The following is a 17919-nucleotide window of genomic DNA, read 5'->3' on the forward strand; positions in this document are numbered from 1 at the left end:
AACACGACGGCACACACGAGACACTGATGGCGATGATCTACAGCGCGCGAAAGTCCATGTAGCTTGTGCGAGTCCGGGGACCTGCCAAGAGGGGAAGAAGGGCGGGGGGGGGGGGGGTTGAGAGGGGAGAACAAAGAAGCCAGTGGCTGAGGAGTTGGGAGGAGGAGTAGAGGGACAGGGGAGGGGAAGCCCAGGGGAGGAGTGGGGAGAAAGGGAGGAGGGAGGGAGGGTGCCCAAAGGAACAGACACAGGAAGAGGGAAGGAGGATCAAAGTTGGTAGGAGGGGTATATGGAGGGGAGGAGAACATCATCAGGGAGGGGGAGCTGGCGGAAGCCACCTTGGGAGAGGGTTAGGAGGGTGGAGAGATGGAGACTGGGTGGGATGTGGGAATACAGGTGCGGCAGCGGGCGGGGGTAGGAGAGGATGGGCAATACAAGTGGGTGAGGAGGGTCGAGTTTGTGGGAGGTGTACAGGATCCGTATCCTTTCAAGGAAAAGGAGGAGGTGGGGGAAAGGAATGAGATTGTACAGGATCCGCATGGGGCAGGGGAGACGGATGCGATAGGCGAGTCGGAGAGCATGGCATTCTAGGATTTGAAGGGATTTATAAAAGGTAGGGGGTGCGGAGATCCAGGCTGGATGGGTGTAGCAAAGGATAGGGCGGATAAGGGATTTATAGGTGTGGAGGATGGTAGAGGGGTCCAGACCCCACGTACGGCCCGAAAGGAGCTTGAGGAGATGGAGTCGGGAGTGTGCCTTGGCTTGGATTGTTCGGAGATGGGGGGGCTCAGGAGAGGCGACGGTCGAGGGTGACGCCAAGGTACTTGAGGGTGGGAGTGAGGGCGATAGGATGGCCATAGATGGTGAGATAGAAATCAAGGAGGCGGAAGGAAGGGGTGGTTTTGCCTACAATGATCGCCTGGGTTTTGGAGGGACTGACCTTGAGCAACCACTGGTTGCACCAAGCGGTGAACCTGTCAAGATGTGATTGGAGAAGGTGTTGGGAGCGCTGCAGGGTGGGGGCAAGGGCAAGGAAGGCGGTGTCATCGGCAAACTGGAGAAGGTGGATGGGGGGTGACGGCGGCGGCATGTCCGCCGTATACAAAAGGTACAGAAGGGGGGAGAGGACGGAGCCTTGGGGCACACCGGCGGAGGGAAAAAAGGTGTAGGAATCCGTGTTATGGATGGTGACGTAGGAAGGATGGTCGGAGAGAAAGGAGCCGATCAGACGGACGTAGTTAATGGGAAGGGCGAAGGTTTGGAGCTTGAAGAGGAGACCGGAATGCCATATGCGGTCATAAGATCGATCGAGGTCCAGGGAGAGGAACATAGCGGAGCGACGGGAATTAAGCTAGTCGGAAAGGAGATGAGTGAGCTGAAGGAGAACGTCGTCGGAAGAGAAGGACGGCCGAAAGCCACACTGGGTAACTGGAAGGAGGCGGTGCTGGCGGAGATGCTGGTGGATGCGGCGGGTGAGGATAGATTCCAGGACCTTGCTGAAGACCGAGGTAAGGCTAATGGGATGGTAGGAAGAGACGGCGGATGGTGGTTTGCCAGGTTTAAGGAACATCAGGATACGGAAGGTTTTCCACAGGTCGGGGTAGTAACCGGTGGACAGGACTACATTGTAGAGCCTGGCCAAGGTGGAGAGGAAAGAGGCAGGAGCATCACGAACGTGACTATAGGTGACACGATCGTGACCAGGAGTGGTGTTGCATTTTGCGCGGAGTGTGTAAGTAGGCTGTTTAGGTTTTTTTTATTGGTAACGCCACCGCCACGTAGCGCTCTGTATGAAAATCACTGGCTGTGCCGTGTGCAGTTTGTGGCTGGTTGGCATTGTAATACCCGCCATTGTAGTGTTGGGCAGCTGGATGCTAACAGCGCGTAGCGTTGCGCATTTGGAGGTGAGCCGCCAGCAGTGGTGGACGTGGGGAGAGAAATGGCGGAGTTTTAAAATTTGTAAGAATTGGTGTCATGAACTGCTATATATATTATGACTATTAAGGTAAATACATTGTTTGTTCTCTATTAAAATCTTTCATTTCCTAACTGTGCCTATCAGTAGTTAGTGACTTCCGTAGTTTGAATCTTTTAGTTAGCTGGCAGTAGTGGTGCTCGCTGTATTGCAGTAGTTCGAGTAACGAAGATTTTTGTGAGGTAAGTGATTTGTGAAACATGTAGATTAATGTTAGTCAGGGCCATTCTCTTGTAGGGATTACTGAAAGTCAGATTGCGTTGCGCAAAAAAAATATTGTGTGTCAGTTTAAGCACAGTCTTGTATAAATTTTTGGAAGGGAACGTTTCATATGTCGACCCTTAGCCGAGGATACCTCACTGGAATCTTCTGATTTTTTCTTGTAGTTTGTGTAATTAATGTAGATTTTTTTATTGCTAGCGCGTAATCATAGAGAGAATTTCCTTTGTAGTTGTAGTCTTTCATTGTTGTACAGTACAACAGTTGTGGCATGCATGTAGAGTTGCACCAAGTATTTCGCAGCTGCGCTTGCAATTAACTAGATATTATTTTCCGTGCTATGTTAATGTGTTCTCTTATTTTTGTTCTTCAAATTGTGCTTTTATGTGTTATCGTGTGAAATATTGTGACAATAATGGCGTGTGAAAAACGTAACACTAGGCTCCAAAGTAAACTGAGAAATAATAGTGACGACGAGCGTCGTTTATCAGCACCAATGTGTAGTGAATTAACAGACATTCGAAGTAGTAATTTGGTAATTGTGCATAGGGAAATGGAGCGGGCGGCAAATAATGGTGTAGACAATGAAACAAGTAGTGAACAGGGAACAATTATCGATCGATCAGTCGGCAACAGCTCGCCTCAGGAATCCGAAATGACAGAACACAATATTGCAAATACTGTAGACTTAGGTTATGGGTCCTCACAGTTTTCTCCAATAAGTCAAGACACATTTTCTGCCTGTCAAAATGTAAATGTTGCTGGTGAAAATGCACTGCCAAAAAGCATAGAAAAATAGATTCCAGATACTAATACATTATTATTGCAATTAATGCAACAAATGGAACAAAATCAGAAACAAATGGGGCAAAATCTTCAAAAGTTAGACAGAATGGAACAAAATCAGAGACAGACACAGCAAAAGCTTCAAAAGTTAGACACAATGGAACATAATCTTTAAAAGTTAGACACAATGGAACAAAATCAGAGACAAACACAGCAACAGTTGGACACAATGGAACATAATCTTCGGAAGTTAGACACCACACTTGAACAAACACGTGAAGATTTAACTACTGAGTTACATAACATTGAATCGAAATATCAAAAAATCTGTAATGACGTAAAAACACAAATTTGTGAGCATTTTCAACCTATTTTTTCGCGGCATGAAAACTCATTACTGAATCACGAAGCAGCCATAAAAGAATTGCACACTGTTGTTCGTGAAAATCACGACACCTTGCAAGCTAAAATGGACTCAGTTGCATCCACCGATTCGGTTACGCAACTTGCAAGAACTCAGGAAAACTTAAAGGACACAGTAGATTCGATTTCAACACAAATGGACACTCTGAAACTTGGTTCAGAAAAACGCACTGAGGAAATGTGTTCACTATCGGAGAAAGTAGCCGAACTTTCGGATCAGTTCACTAATTTATCTACGAAGGTAGATGATAATCTGAATGACACAAAACCGGTAGTCTTTAATGACACAGAAGAGTTCGAACAAATTAGGAAATTCAAAGAAAATCAGAATCAAATTAATACGCAACACCAAAGAGAAATCCGGGAAGTACAAGATCAGTTGACACAGGTAATACAAGAATTACGTATTTCAGAGGACACTCGCACTCCAATACGGGAAGAGGGACATAAAAATACGGAACTGCCACAAAATAACAACACAGGGCACTTTGGAGATTATGAAAGAAATTGGCAAAGTACACTGAATTTTGAGATGGAACCGCCGAAACGACGTAACAATGACCGATATGCGACCCGCCGACACGATGATTATGGCTATAAGCTGTTCATTACTACACGTAAATTCAAAACATTTAAGAATTCTGGCAACGACATTCATCCACAAGCCTGGCTCCATCAATTCTCTCATTGTTTTCCTCCCAACTGGTCACTAGAGCACAGATTAGAATTTATGTGTGGCTACTTAGAGAATGAACCAGCTGTAAGAATGCGATCGGTCATTCACGACTGCCACAGTGAAGGAGAATTTTACCATGCCTTCCGCTCAGCATATTTGTCCCAAGCCACACAAGACCGAGTAAAACATGGCATCATGATGATGAAACATTTCGAACAATCTGAATTTTCCAGTCTTGTGAAATATTTTGAAGACATGTTGCACAAGAATCAGTACCTGTCAGACCCATACAGCCCGTCAGAACTCATCCGCATTTGCTTAATCAAATTGCCTGAACATTTACAGCATATTATTATTTTGGCAGGCCGTTGCAAAGACGACATTGAAGCTTTTCAGGGACTCTTACAAGAATTAGAAATTGACACTGACAATCGCGGAACGCGAAAACAGGAACAATTACACGTCACATCCGTCGAAATTCCGCGATGAAAGAAATAATAACTGGACACGACAAGGCTATTCTCACAATACAAATCGTGACCAAAACAGACACCACCCGTATGACAACCGTTGGCAGAGTAGTAATAATTACAGGGAAAGGTCACCTCTCCGCGGTAATGACTATCACAGAGACTATCAGAGAAACAGACAATATGGGAACCAAAATAATTACTATCAAGGGAGACAGAATAACTTTAGACGCAACGGTCCAGCGCGCACTTACGATTCAGAGAGAAATTCTCCACCACGTTACCGACAAGAAAGAAACTATGGAATCTACCGACATGACGACAGACGATATGATCGTAACGACAGGCCTGAATTGCAGCAGAACTGGCGGGAATCAAACAGAGCAGGGCCCTCTCGACAAGGTGAATTTGTAGAAGTTAGGTCTCTAAATCCCAATAACGACGCGCACCAACAAAGACACAATAGGCAATGACACATACCGCTGGCAGCCTCAAAACGTACTTATGAAACTGACGACGCAGCTGCCGTAGCTAGTAATTACGTTAAAATGGAAGATATTAGGGACATATTACTCCAGGAACACGACGTAAAACATAACAACATTGCACATCCTGTGATTCACATTACTGTAAATGTCGTAAAATTTACGGCAGTACTTGACTCAGGCAGTCCCATTTCAGTAATTAGTGAAACAGCTTTTAGCAAATGCAACAAATCGAACGATTGCCCCACACTTCCGTTACGCAAGATTAAATTACAAGGTGCAGTCATTGGAAAAAGTGTAGATGCACGCCAACAAACCAACTTAGAATTCTTTTGTCAGAGCCACAGCTTCTCTATGAACTTTCTTATTGTTCCATTGTTGTCGACGGAAATTATACTGGGAGTAGACTTTTTGAATGAATACAAAGCAATCTTAAACTTTCACGATGCTGAAATAAGTTTAGAGAAAGAAGGTAAGTCAATAGTTTTGAATTTTGAAGATTGGCTCTCAAACCATGACGAGGAAATTAATCGGCTTTACCTTCTGTTAGACAACAGTTCGGAATTTTCTACGGAACTAGACACTAACAGTCGCTCTGCAAGTACTGACAAGGATGATATCGACGGCACAATTGAAACTAATGAGTTAATTCAAAATAAAATTCAAACAATTGAGAATTGTAATGACACTGATAGGCAGGACCTTTTTGAGATTTTACAAGCACATTCCACAGTTTTTACTCACAAAACAGGAACAATCAAGGGATTTCAATACCAATTTCGTGTTCGTGAGCATACTAAATTTTGTGTTAGACCATACGTAATTCCAGCGCATTATAGGGACCGTGTTAGAACAGAAATACAATCTATGCTTGACGACGGCATTATTGAGCCTGCAGTAAGCTCATACAACAATCCATTACATGTTGTTGAGAAGAAAAATGGATCGATCAGGCTTGTCTTAGATTCGAGACAAATCAATACTATCATTATTCCTGAAACAGACAGGCCGCAAACGTTGGAAGAACTTCTTCAAAATTTTAATGGTGTAAAAGTGTTGTCTTCCATTGATCTCAGATCGAGCTTTTATCAGATCGAACTTCATCCAGAATGTAGAAAATACACAGCTTTCCTTTGTTTCGGCGTTTGTTATCAGTTTCGGAAACTTCCTTTTGGTTTGAACATTTCCTCGGCAGCATTCATTCGCGGGCTAAATTCCATATTACCTGAGCTCTTAAAACGTCACATCACCTTATATGTGGACGATATTCTGATAGCAGAAGCCTCATGGGAACAACATAATCGCATCCTCAACAGCGTGTTACATATTTTTGCAGAATCTGGAATTACAGTTAACTTGGAAAAGTCTGAATTCGGTAGGACAAAAGTGAAGTTTTTGGGACATATTATTTCTTCTGAAGGCATCCAGCCGGATCCTGAAAAGTTAGAAGCAATCAGAGCCATTCCAGTTCCATCCACAAAAAAACAAGTCCGCAGTTTTCTAGGTCTCGTAAATTTTTACCGTCGTTTTCTGAATATGCAAATTCTAGTTGCACCAAAACTTTGTTCTCTCACTGGAAAAAATACTATTTGGAACTGGGACGAACAAGCACAGTTGGAATTCAATTCTTTGAAAGATTCGTTACTTAACGCGCCAATACTAGCTCATCCAGATCTCTCACAAGATTTTTGCCTTAGCACGGATTCTTCTAAAGTCGGTCTGGGTGCCCATTTATTTCAAGAAGCCACAGAAAATGACATTACTGTTCAGAAAACCATTGCTTTTGCTAGCCGAGTGCTAACAAAATCTGAAAAAAAATTATTCCGTTACTGAATTAGAAGCTTTAGCTATCGTTTGGGCATTTAACAAATTCCGTTTCTTTCTTTATGGTAAGCACGTAAAAGTATACAGTGACCATCGTGAATTACAATTTCTTATGTCTTCAAAATTAAATCATGACAGGTTAAAACGTTGGGCATTGTTTCTGCAAGAATTCCACTTCACAATAGTCTACATTCCTGGCAAGGAGAACATTGTTGCGGACGCACTGTCACGCGCACCGGCTGGGCTTGAGAAAAGTAACACAGAAAGCAACCTCGAGAGAAATTTCAGTATTCTTTACATCCAGAAAGTCGCCTTTGAAAACTTCATCACCACATCTTTAAAGGACATTGCTCATGAACAAGATAAAGATCCGATTTGGAAAGACATCAAAAGTAAATGGCATGAAAAGACACACACACAGATTCGGCATTATTATCTGGTTAGAAACAACATACTGTTCAAACGCTGCACTGTTGATGACAAGCTATGGGTACTTTGCATTCCAGACGATTTTGTTAATAAGCTCATTTGGTACATTCATTTCTGCTATGCACATTTTGGTCCACGAAAATGTTATCATATTCTTCGAACGACTTGTTATTTTAATAATATGGAAAAGAGAATTCGAAGAGTCTTGTCTATTTGTAAACTTTGTCAAAAGGCGAAACCATCTACTGTCTCTCATCGTGCTCCATTGTTACCTATCATTCCTTCTAAATTAAAAGAATTTGCTGCTATTGATCTCTTGGGACCTCTTGTCAGAACATCTAATGGATTTTCGTACGTTCTAGTCGCTGTTGAACTTACTTCAAAATTTGTTTCTTTCACTCCGTTACGTAAAGCCACTGGACGGTCTGTATCCAACGCCTTTGTTAAAAATTTCTTACGTGAAGTTGGACACGTTAGTAAAGTCATTTCAGATAACGGACCGGAATTCAGATCTGCTGTTTGGTCACGCATGCTTCGTAACCATAAAATCAAATGTTTTTATTTCATTGTACTCACCACATTGTAACCCGTCTGAACGGATTATGAAAGAAATCAATAAGCTTTGCAGACTTTATTGTCACAGAAAGCATCAGCATTGGACAGATATTTACACTTATTTCAAAACGTGCTGAATGAAATGCCTCATGACTCCACTGCTTTACCACCTGTTCTTGTATTGAAGAATAAAGAACCACCAAACAGAATCAGAGAGCTTGTACCTTTTCCGAATACACGTAAACTTCGACAAAAGACATAATTGATTTGGCTATTAAAAATATAAATTCTGCTGCAGACAAAAGGAGAAAATTACACGGTAAAGCAAATGCAAAGAAATTATATATTGGTCAGAAAGTTCTCATTAAAGCTCATCCATTGTCACATAAGAAGAAACACTTGAGTCACAAATTCTTTCTAGTTTACAATGGACCTTACAGAATCCGACGTATACCACATGATAATTGCGTTGAAGTTGAAACTCTGCGTACTAGGAAGAGTAAAGTTTTACACCACATTTCACATGTAAAACCGTTTATTGAAAGATAATCTGCTTTTTAACTTTGTCTTTGCCATAAAACATTTCACTTCAAATTTCTAGTATGCTTTGTCACACTTAGAAACTGTTAACATGCAACAATGTTTTGAAGTTCACTATCCAGTCTAGAACCTACGGAACATATTTAGACAGTATTTACGAGTGCATTGTGAACAGACATCACTGTGTTATTTCGTGTGTACATTCTTGCTTGTTAGTTGCACGATTACATAACGACTATAAGGCTCACATACTTAGAACATTTACCAGTATTGCTAATGAGATTTTAATGCAACATTTTGGTTTACTTGAAAGTACATTCTGGATTTAAAGTACCTTCTGTGAGATACCAGATGACACAGTGGTTAGTTTATGTGACAGCCACACGATTTTATCACGACGCTACTAATGAGTGACAATTTACAATGTTGCTTTTGCACTGTATCTGTTTTATATCTGCACAGTTTTTCTGAATTCTTCTGGAAAGGAAAACATGTTTTAGTAGTAACTTTGTGGTATAGCTACAATGCGACAGCCTTTCCTGTAGCACAACAATACGTTACAGTACAGTACTTACTTCATCACGGCAATAAGCGTAGTAACTACGATATCTATACGCAAAGCATTTCACTTTTGTTTATCATGAGGTAAGTACATTTACTTCTGCAGAACTTAACTTTCGGAGGACTATAACTACGACACTTCCACAGAGATTATCTTACAACACGACGCATAGTTTAGCGCTACAGTACACGTAGTTGAGTGATTAATTTTGTACTTAAAACATTTATTTTTAAAGATACTTGAAGTACAATGATACAAAGGTTTTCCGTGATACATTTCATTCCATTGCTGTAATCGGCAACACCTGAGGATATAATTACATTAATCCTCATGGGGTACACGACTACTTTGTGTACCATGTGTATGGCAAGCACAAGGAGCCCTAGCTAATATAGTATTTGCTTATACAACTTTACACATCGGTACCATATTTCTCTAACACATAAATTACACAGCTATCTGATCATTTCACTGGGAGAAACAAACACCTCTTTACTACGTGAGTGACACATGTTTAAGCAATTACGCACGTGGATAATTTCACACTTATGAAATTTCAATTTTGTCTGTACTTTGTGTAATGTTCATATTTTTTCGGAACCATTGTGATACTATGAGAGCTTTCAATGATGTATTTGGTATGGGATCATGCTTTTTAAGGTACTTTTGAGGCAGATGACACTTTTGACATCAGCAGAGAATTTTTTTTAGGTTTTGAAATTATTGGAAGAAGCTACGACGATTTTGAGATTTGGGTGAGGTTTTATGATGTTATCATGACGATGTGTATTACGCTGTTGCGGTATATTTATGATCAATAAGCTGATGCTATATGACTTATTTGATTATGCTATGTGTCTGTTATGATGAAATATTGAAGAAGTGTGACGAATAAGGTAAGGAATAATGAGTAGTGGTTAGGGACTCTGGTTTGTGAAAAAGGTGGTTGGAAACCAAGAATCGTACTTTAAGAGTTATGAAATGTGTGTATATGCGTGAATGCATCACTATGCTGGCGAAATTTTTTTGGACACTATATATTTAAATGATTTTATTTCTACAGATTTGTAACGCAAATTCTTGACCTGTGAATTTTTTTATATGAGACTGCCACTGTAGCGGAAACTGCTGTCATAAATATTTCAGTAAGAAAGGTAAGTGACCTTGACGTAATGCGTTTTGGGCGCCCGGCTGAGAGGTAGTCGTAGCCATTAGGTGGAGAAAAAAAAAGGGCATTATCCTCCCTATTGACATTCCTTTGTAGAAAGCATCGCAAATACGACACGCCCATTACTTGGAAAGATACTTACATCTGACACCTGATTATAACAAACGTCTTTCTACGAGAGTTGAGAGAATTCTACTAACTTATAAAATGTCACATGACTAATGAATGATATTTTTATGCTTTGTACATAGTTGCTTATTTCATTTGATATCTGTTTTCCAGCTGTGTTGCACCATTGGTTTTATAAAATAAAATTAAATGCATTTGCTAATGTGAACACTTTCTGTCAACAGATCTATTAAATAATTATTTTATGATCCACATTCTTCGAAAAGGAGCTTTTGGAATGGAAAGAGCAATAAGAAGCGACTAATAACAGTAACTCTATATATAATTTTCTTTTCAAGTACTTGGTAATTTGTTGTAGCATTAGTTTTTGTGGTGCACCACTTTAATTACATAGACATTAAGATGTGATTATAACTTTCCCTTATCTGCATTGTTGTCTTTAGTGTACTATTTTTTTCTGCTTGTGGGTTTGTCATGTTTAGATATAAGTTATTACATTTACTGCTGCTTGCTTTGCCAGTTTCCATTGTTTTTTGTTATTGCTGTTTGTATTAATTGTTTTGTGCTGCTGCATTGCCTCGTCCATAGTTTAGCATCTGAGCTCAGTAGCTTTAAGTTAGCTTAAGATGGGGTAGGTTATAAATGAGAACGAGTTGTGATGAATTGGAAGAAATGCATTGAGAAGCTATAAGAAATGATTTGGCCAAAAAAAAGCAGTGTACAGTGGATAAAAACGATTTTTGAAAGAGGATGTGAACAAAATACAGAAAGCATGCTTGGATAGGATATTTTTGGTGGAAACAAATGTTGAGATATGACGAAAGATCTACAGAATGAAGTTTTGAGTTGGACTGCAGTACCAAATGTTACACTGAAAACAAACCCTGTCCTTTCCTTTTGTGTTATCCCACTATGTGTTTGTGTACCCTTGTGTATTTATTTTCTTCCTGTCTCTGTGTACTGTTTCATAGAATTTTTTCTCTTCTAATACTAAGCTACATCACTATGATGAGGAATACTGTTACCCTCAAATATAATTTGCATTAATAATATGTTATTTACTTTGTAAAGATGTTAAGACATTATTTATCTGTTCTGTTTTAATGCATATGTGTGAAGTTGATGTTTCAAAAGTTATTCTGATCTTTTATGTATGTACTTATGTCATAATTTTTGTAACACTGATGTATTTGTTATTTCGATTCTTTTGTAAAGCCTGTTTTACTGCAAATGGTATCTGTACCATTATGTTCTTTAATGATATATTTTGTACCTTTGATATTGTATTCTCGTGTTAGAAAATTGTAATTGACACCAGTTCATCAAATTAAGTAACTTGTAAATTACATTTCACTGCACACGTTTCTGTTGGTCATATTATATAGACAATATGTGAGAAGAAGAACTGATAGTGTTTGCACGTGTGTTAATAATTCAGCAAGGGACTGGACAACAGCATTGCTGGTTCTAAGGACAATTCCAAAAATTTTGCGCGTGCACAAGTGGTGGTTTATGGACTTGCTATATTCTGCACAAGACTCTTCGACGGTGATTGTGCACCTACACAGTAGCAACAGATGGCTGCTGGCCATCTCTACATGGACTACAGTTGGTCTGCATCTTTGATGGCCCACCAATACCATTATTTCTACAAGGACTGAAGTGGGTCTGCACCTCTGGTGGCCCAACAATACCGTAATCTCTACCAGGACTACAATGGGTCTACTCTGTGATGACCTACCTACCGATAGTCTTCAACGTCGACTGACTCTGCTGTGGCCCATTACCTGTGTGCATGTCAAGAGTCAGCTCTGTCTTTCCGTTGGAAGGACAACACTACTTTTTCAAGACTGCTTAGAAATCCACTACTTCCAAGTGCAGTTTCTTTTATTGCTCAGACTTTGAGAAAAACTCTGCAATTTTACTGTGATGAACGATCAGGACTGTCTTTATGGACTGTGAGAAAATTTTAGCTTTTGACCAACATTGTATCAGTAAGTGTGTGCATTTGATATCTTTGTTATTGTAATTATGAAAAATTTTATCAAATCATTATTGGTCAGTGCCCAAAACAATTTGTAAAATTTTTTGTGGGGAGCATGGGGGCTATGTAAGTAGGCTGTTTAGGTTTTTTTATTGGTAACTCTGCCGCCACGTAGCGCTCTGTATGAAAATCACTGGCTGTGCCGTGTGCAGTCTGTGGCTGGTTGGCATTGTAATACTCGCCATTGTAGTGTTGGGCAGCTGGATGCTAACAGCGCGTAGCGTTGCGCATTTGGAGGTGAGCCGCCAGCAGTGGTGGACGTGGGGAGAGAGATGGCGGAGTTTTAAAATTTGCAAGAATTGGTGTCATGAACTGCTATATATATTATGACTATTAAGGTAAATACATTGTTTGTTCTCTATTAAAATCTTTCATTTCCTAACTGTGCCTATCAGTAGTTAGTGACTTCCGTAGTTTGAATCTTTTAGTTAGCTGGCAGTAGTAGTGCTCGCTGTATTGCAATAGTTCGAGTAAGGAAGATTTTTGTGAGGTAAGTGATTTGTAAAACATGTAGATTAATGTTAGTCAGGGCCATTCTCTTGTAGGGATTACTGAAAGTCAGATTGTGTTGCGCAAAAAAAATATTGTGTGTCAGTTTAAGCACAGTCTTGTATAAATTGTTCTAAGGGGACGTTTCAAGTGTAGCAATGAGATCCTGTGTAGTGACTGGGGCATTGAGTTCCGTGTGTGTAACGTTGTCCAAGTACTGGAAACCAGGCACGAGGGGAGGGACAGAGGTGTCACTTCGGTCGTGGACATCTGGGAAGAGGGAGTAATCGAACTGGGGATCATTGGGGATGGAAAATACATCGGACAGGTAGGAGCAAAGTGATTGGCCTTACTAAGGGTGTCAGGGAAGTGGTGATCATCATAGAGAAGAGGATAGTAGGGGGAGGGCTTAGTTCCAGTAAGGCGATGGAAGGCGGATCAGAACTTAGACGAGCTGATAGGCAGGGTAGCATTTAAACGGGTGCATGTCTGTCGCCAGTCCCGGCGTTTCTTGGCCTCGAGCAAATTACGAATGTGTCGTTGGAGTTGTCAGTGGCGTCGTAGTGTGTCCGGGTTACGCGTGTGGAGGAAGGCACAGTAGAGACGGCGGGATTCCTGGAGGAGGAGGACGGCCTGTGGGGGTAAGGTAGGACGGTGGGGGTGGATGGCGACAGTAGGGACGTGGGCCTCCATGGCCTCAGACACGGTCTGCTGGAGAAAGGTGGCGGCATGGGTTACATCGTCAGGGTGACGGTAGGTGAAGGGGTGGCTATCGACCTGGGTGGAGAGGGTATCCCGGTAGGCATTCCAGTTGGCATGGGAATAGTCATTGACGTACTAAGGGGGAGGGTCATGACGAGGGTCGGGGCAGGGGCGACGACCGTCTGAAACGGTGAGGAGGACAGGGAGATGGTCGCTATCAATAGGTTCCAGGACATCTACCGTTATGCGGCCAAGGAGGTTGGCGGAGCAAAGGACAACATCAGGAGTGGAGTTGGATTCGGGACAGGTGTGCTGGGGGATGGGGATGAGATCGCCTTGAAGGGAGGAGAGGAACCGATGCCACCGCCGTAACTGGGCGGCGGAACGACTGTGGATGTTGAGGTCGGCGGCGATCAAGTAGGAGGAGAAGGTACGGTCAACGTGGGAGACGAAGTCGAAGGGAACAGGGGCGTTAGGGCGGACATAGATGGTGGCACAGGTAACAGTAAGGCCGGAGAAGAAGACACTAAGGATCAGGTGTTCGGTGGGGTCGGGAAGGAGAGGTTGGAGCCGACAGGGATCAGGCGGTGGTGACTAATGGCAACTCCGCCACGCACAATCGGGAGGGGATTATCAGAATGGTGAAGGAGGTTATGGCGAAGTGTGAACTGTGTGGTGGGGTTGGAGGAAGGTGTCATTGAGGAGGAAGGTGTCCACGCGGTGGATGGCAAGGGTGTGCAGGAAGAGGTTCTTGTTAGCGGGAAGGGAGCGGATGTTGTTGAAAAGGATACAGTGCTGTCGCGCCATGACAGGGTTCAAATGGTTCAAATGGCTCTGAGCACTATGGGACTCAACTGCTGAGGTCATCAGTCCCCTAGAACTTAGAACTACTTAAACCTAAAAACCTAACTAACCTAAGTACATCACACACATCCATGCCCGAGGCAGGATTCGAACCTGCGACCATAGTGGTCGCACGGTTCCTGACTGCGCCATGACAGGGATTTAGACAAGGGTGTCAAGGCGGGAGAAGGTGAAATGGGCCTGGTTGTTGGAGTAGGTGGCATACATTTTCAAGAGGAAAATGGAATGGGCGGCGAGGGAGACCTGTTGGAGGGTTGAGGGCGCTGGAAAGGGTGGACGTTTTGTAGGATAATGGTGAGGAACCTGATGATGTCCTCAGCAGTGGGGGGGGGGGAATTGCCAGGAGGGGTGGGGACGTCCAGAGGACGGGCAGGTACAGTGAGTTCAGGAGTGGTCGCAGGGGGTCGGGTTTTACACTTTTGGGAGTAGGTGGGATGGGGGAGATTGCAGGTATTGCAGGAGGGAGGGGATTGGAGGTTAGGGCACTGCCGGAGGAAGTGCGCTTGTCTACAATGCGGGCAGGTGAGAGCCTCGCGGACTCGGCTGTTGGGTGTGCATTATAGTGCAGACACCTCTGGCAGCGCAGGGATTGAGGAGGGGAACGGGAGGGGTCGACCTTGTAGCGCTGGTGGAAGAGGAGGGCACCCTCCTTCAGGAGATGGTCAATGGAGGGAGTGTCCTCGGAGAAAACCTGCATAAGGCGGGTGGGGCCGGTCGAGTTGAAAATGCGGCGAACCGCCCGCACCTCCAGCGTGGGATGGGCCTTGAGCTCCGCAAACACCTCCTCCTCTCTGATCGACGGACTGAGCCGAGTGATCACAGCAGTGACGGTCGGCGGGCGATGCGGGGTTTGATGCTGGCAGGTGGGAGATGGAGAAGGAGCATTGGTGAAGGAAGCATGGGGGTGACTGGGAGGCGGGAGAGGATGTCGGTATGGAGGGTAACGCTGGGGGAGGAAATGAGAACGGAATCCCGTCTGGGAGTGAGAAGAGAGATGGGAGCACCAGGGAAGTGTTGGCGGAGGAGGAGGGAGAGATTCAGGGCCTCAAGAAGGGAAGGATCGGGACAGGAGAGGTGGTATTTGTATAAAGAGGAGGGGAGGAGGAGGAAGAGGCGGCGGGAGCAGGGCCAGGCAGGGAGACATCCATGGCATCCTGGGGGGAGGAAGGAGGATGGGGCGGGGCCTTTTTGGGAGCGGGGGAGGTGGTGGTGCCACTAGGGCGCTTAATGGCGGCAGAAGGGTGGGTGGTGATATGAGGGATGGGAGCTATAGGGAGGTGGCGGGAAAGGGCAGGTCCCGGCGTGGACGCAGCAGTCGGCGCCGGAGATGGTGACAGTGACGGTGAAGGTGAAGGTGAAGGCGAAGGCGACGGCGACGGCGGCGGCGGCGGCGATGGCGAAGGCGATGGGGAGAGTGGGGCATGGGCAATGGCCTGACGGGCCACCACCATAGCTGGAGCTGCAGTGACAAGCTGGGGGAGTGGGGGGAAAGGATCAGAGGGAGAGGAGTGGGAGGAAGAAGCTGGAGAGGGGGCGACAAAGAGCGAGGGCGAAGGGAGGGTAAGAAGTGGAGGGATGGAAAGAGGGGGGTGAGACTGAGCACACCATGTAATGGTGGTGGTGGCGGCGGAGGGGGGAGTATAAACTATGGCTGTGGTGGTAGTGGTCGTAGTCGTGGTAGGGGCTGACATGACGACGAAAAAACTGGGAACAGACGGAGACGAAGACGGAGATGGAAGAAGACGGAGACGGAAGAAGACGAAGACGAAGACGGAGGGGGACGAAGACGGAGGAGGACCAGAGTCCTGAGCTGCTGGCGCTGGCGCTGACGCCGACGACGGCTGGCAGGAACGCCGCCCCAGCTGCTGCTGCCGCAGACGGGGCGGGGGCCGCCGCTGCTGCTGCTGCCGCTGCTGCTGCTGCTGCTGCTGCTGGAGGGGTGGCTGGCTGCTGCCGGCTGGAACGCTGCTGCTGGCCGGGACCGCTGCTGCTGCCGCTGGAGGGGTGGCTGGCTGCTGCCGGCTGGACCGCTGCTGCTGGCCGGGACCGCTGCTGCTGCTGCTGCTGCTGGAGGGGTGGCTGGCTGCTGCCGGCTGGACCGCTGCTGCTGCTGCTGCTGGAGGGGTGGCTGGTTGTTGCCGGCTGGACTGCTGCTGCTGGCTGGGAGCGCTGCTGCTGCTGCTGCTGCTGGAGGGGTGGCTGGCTGCTGCCGGCTGGACCGCTGCTGCTGCTGCTGCTGCTGGAGGGGTGGCTGGCTGCTGCCGGCTGGACTGCTGCTGCTGGCCAGGAGCGCTGCTGCTGCTGCTGCTGCTGGAGGGGTGGCTGGCTGCTGCCGGCTGGACCGCTGCTGCTGGCCGGGACTGCTGCTGCTGATGCTGCTGCATGGCTCGACTGCTACTGCACGGCTGGACCACTGCTGCTTGGCTGGCTGGCTGGCTGGCTGGCTGGCACCTGAAACCGTAGCGTTTCGATTAGTGCGGGAACTGCACAATCGAAGGGCGGTAACCTTACGGAATACCGCCGGAGATCACCGTAAGCTCCTGTATGACACGGATCTTATACGTATTCCATTTGACAATGATTCGAAGCACTTTCTGTACAGTGCACCACGAGACGTCCAACTGTGATGACAGCACCCGCACTGCCTGACGATCCGTAACCCTTTCAGCCGACGATATTCTCGAAGTGCAGCTGCAGCATTACTGTTATTCTAATAATAGAGCTTCACCAATAATGCCCTGCTTCTCTTGTCCAAGCTCATGTTGACACGCTAACAAGTGCACTGCGACTGGTCAGGTGTGTGAGACTATGAATCACGACGGCTGATCACGGCATCTGGTGAGCATAGTTGGAAATCATGCACACCATTTTCTGGACATTAATGTTTGTTACTCGTGCTGTAATTAGTTTCCATGTTATAACGTTTTAAATAGTGAAAGTTTAATTATAACCACTCGGTTTACTTGCCTGATCGTTGCATACTATAGAGGGCATTTGTATTTGCTTCATTTTCTTACGTTGATCGTGTTACTCTCGTAACTCACTGTCCCTGCTCCGTTTAAATAATGAAACTCACTAGCGAGATAATCGTATGAAGTGACTGGCGCAATATTTCCGTATTCATCTCTTGGAACGGCGTGTCGCAGGACATGTGAGACCCTCTGGCGGTTAAGCTTCTTCGCCTTCTCGCCTGGCCTGTATTCCGGCGGCTATGGCAACAGAGGGCGCTAATTACTTGCTTCAGTCGTTTGTTTCATCCAGTCGGCTTCTTTCCGTAATTATTTTGTCATTTTTATACTAGTTTGTTAGCTTTGTAAGCTTATTCTTGTGTATGATATTGTTGCTCTCTAAGATCACCACAAGAGCATCTCAGTATCAATAGACTATTATCACTTAACCAATTTCCTGTCTAACAATTTTAAAATCACCTTTGCCTTTTTAAATTATTACATTCTTTCACTGTAGTAGCTCATACTCTTGCAAGCCCACTATACACTTTATCTATTGCATTCTTCATTTTATTGCATTGTATACAATTTGATGATTAACGGATGTGCATAAACCTACAGTAACGACACC

This window comes from Schistocerca gregaria, chromosome 1 (genome assembly GCF_023897955.1).
Source record: "Schistocerca gregaria isolate iqSchGreg1 chromosome 1, iqSchGreg1.2, whole genome shotgun sequence".
In the NCBI taxonomy this organism is placed as follows: Eukaryota; Metazoa; Arthropoda; class Insecta; order Orthoptera; family Acrididae; genus Schistocerca; species Schistocerca gregaria.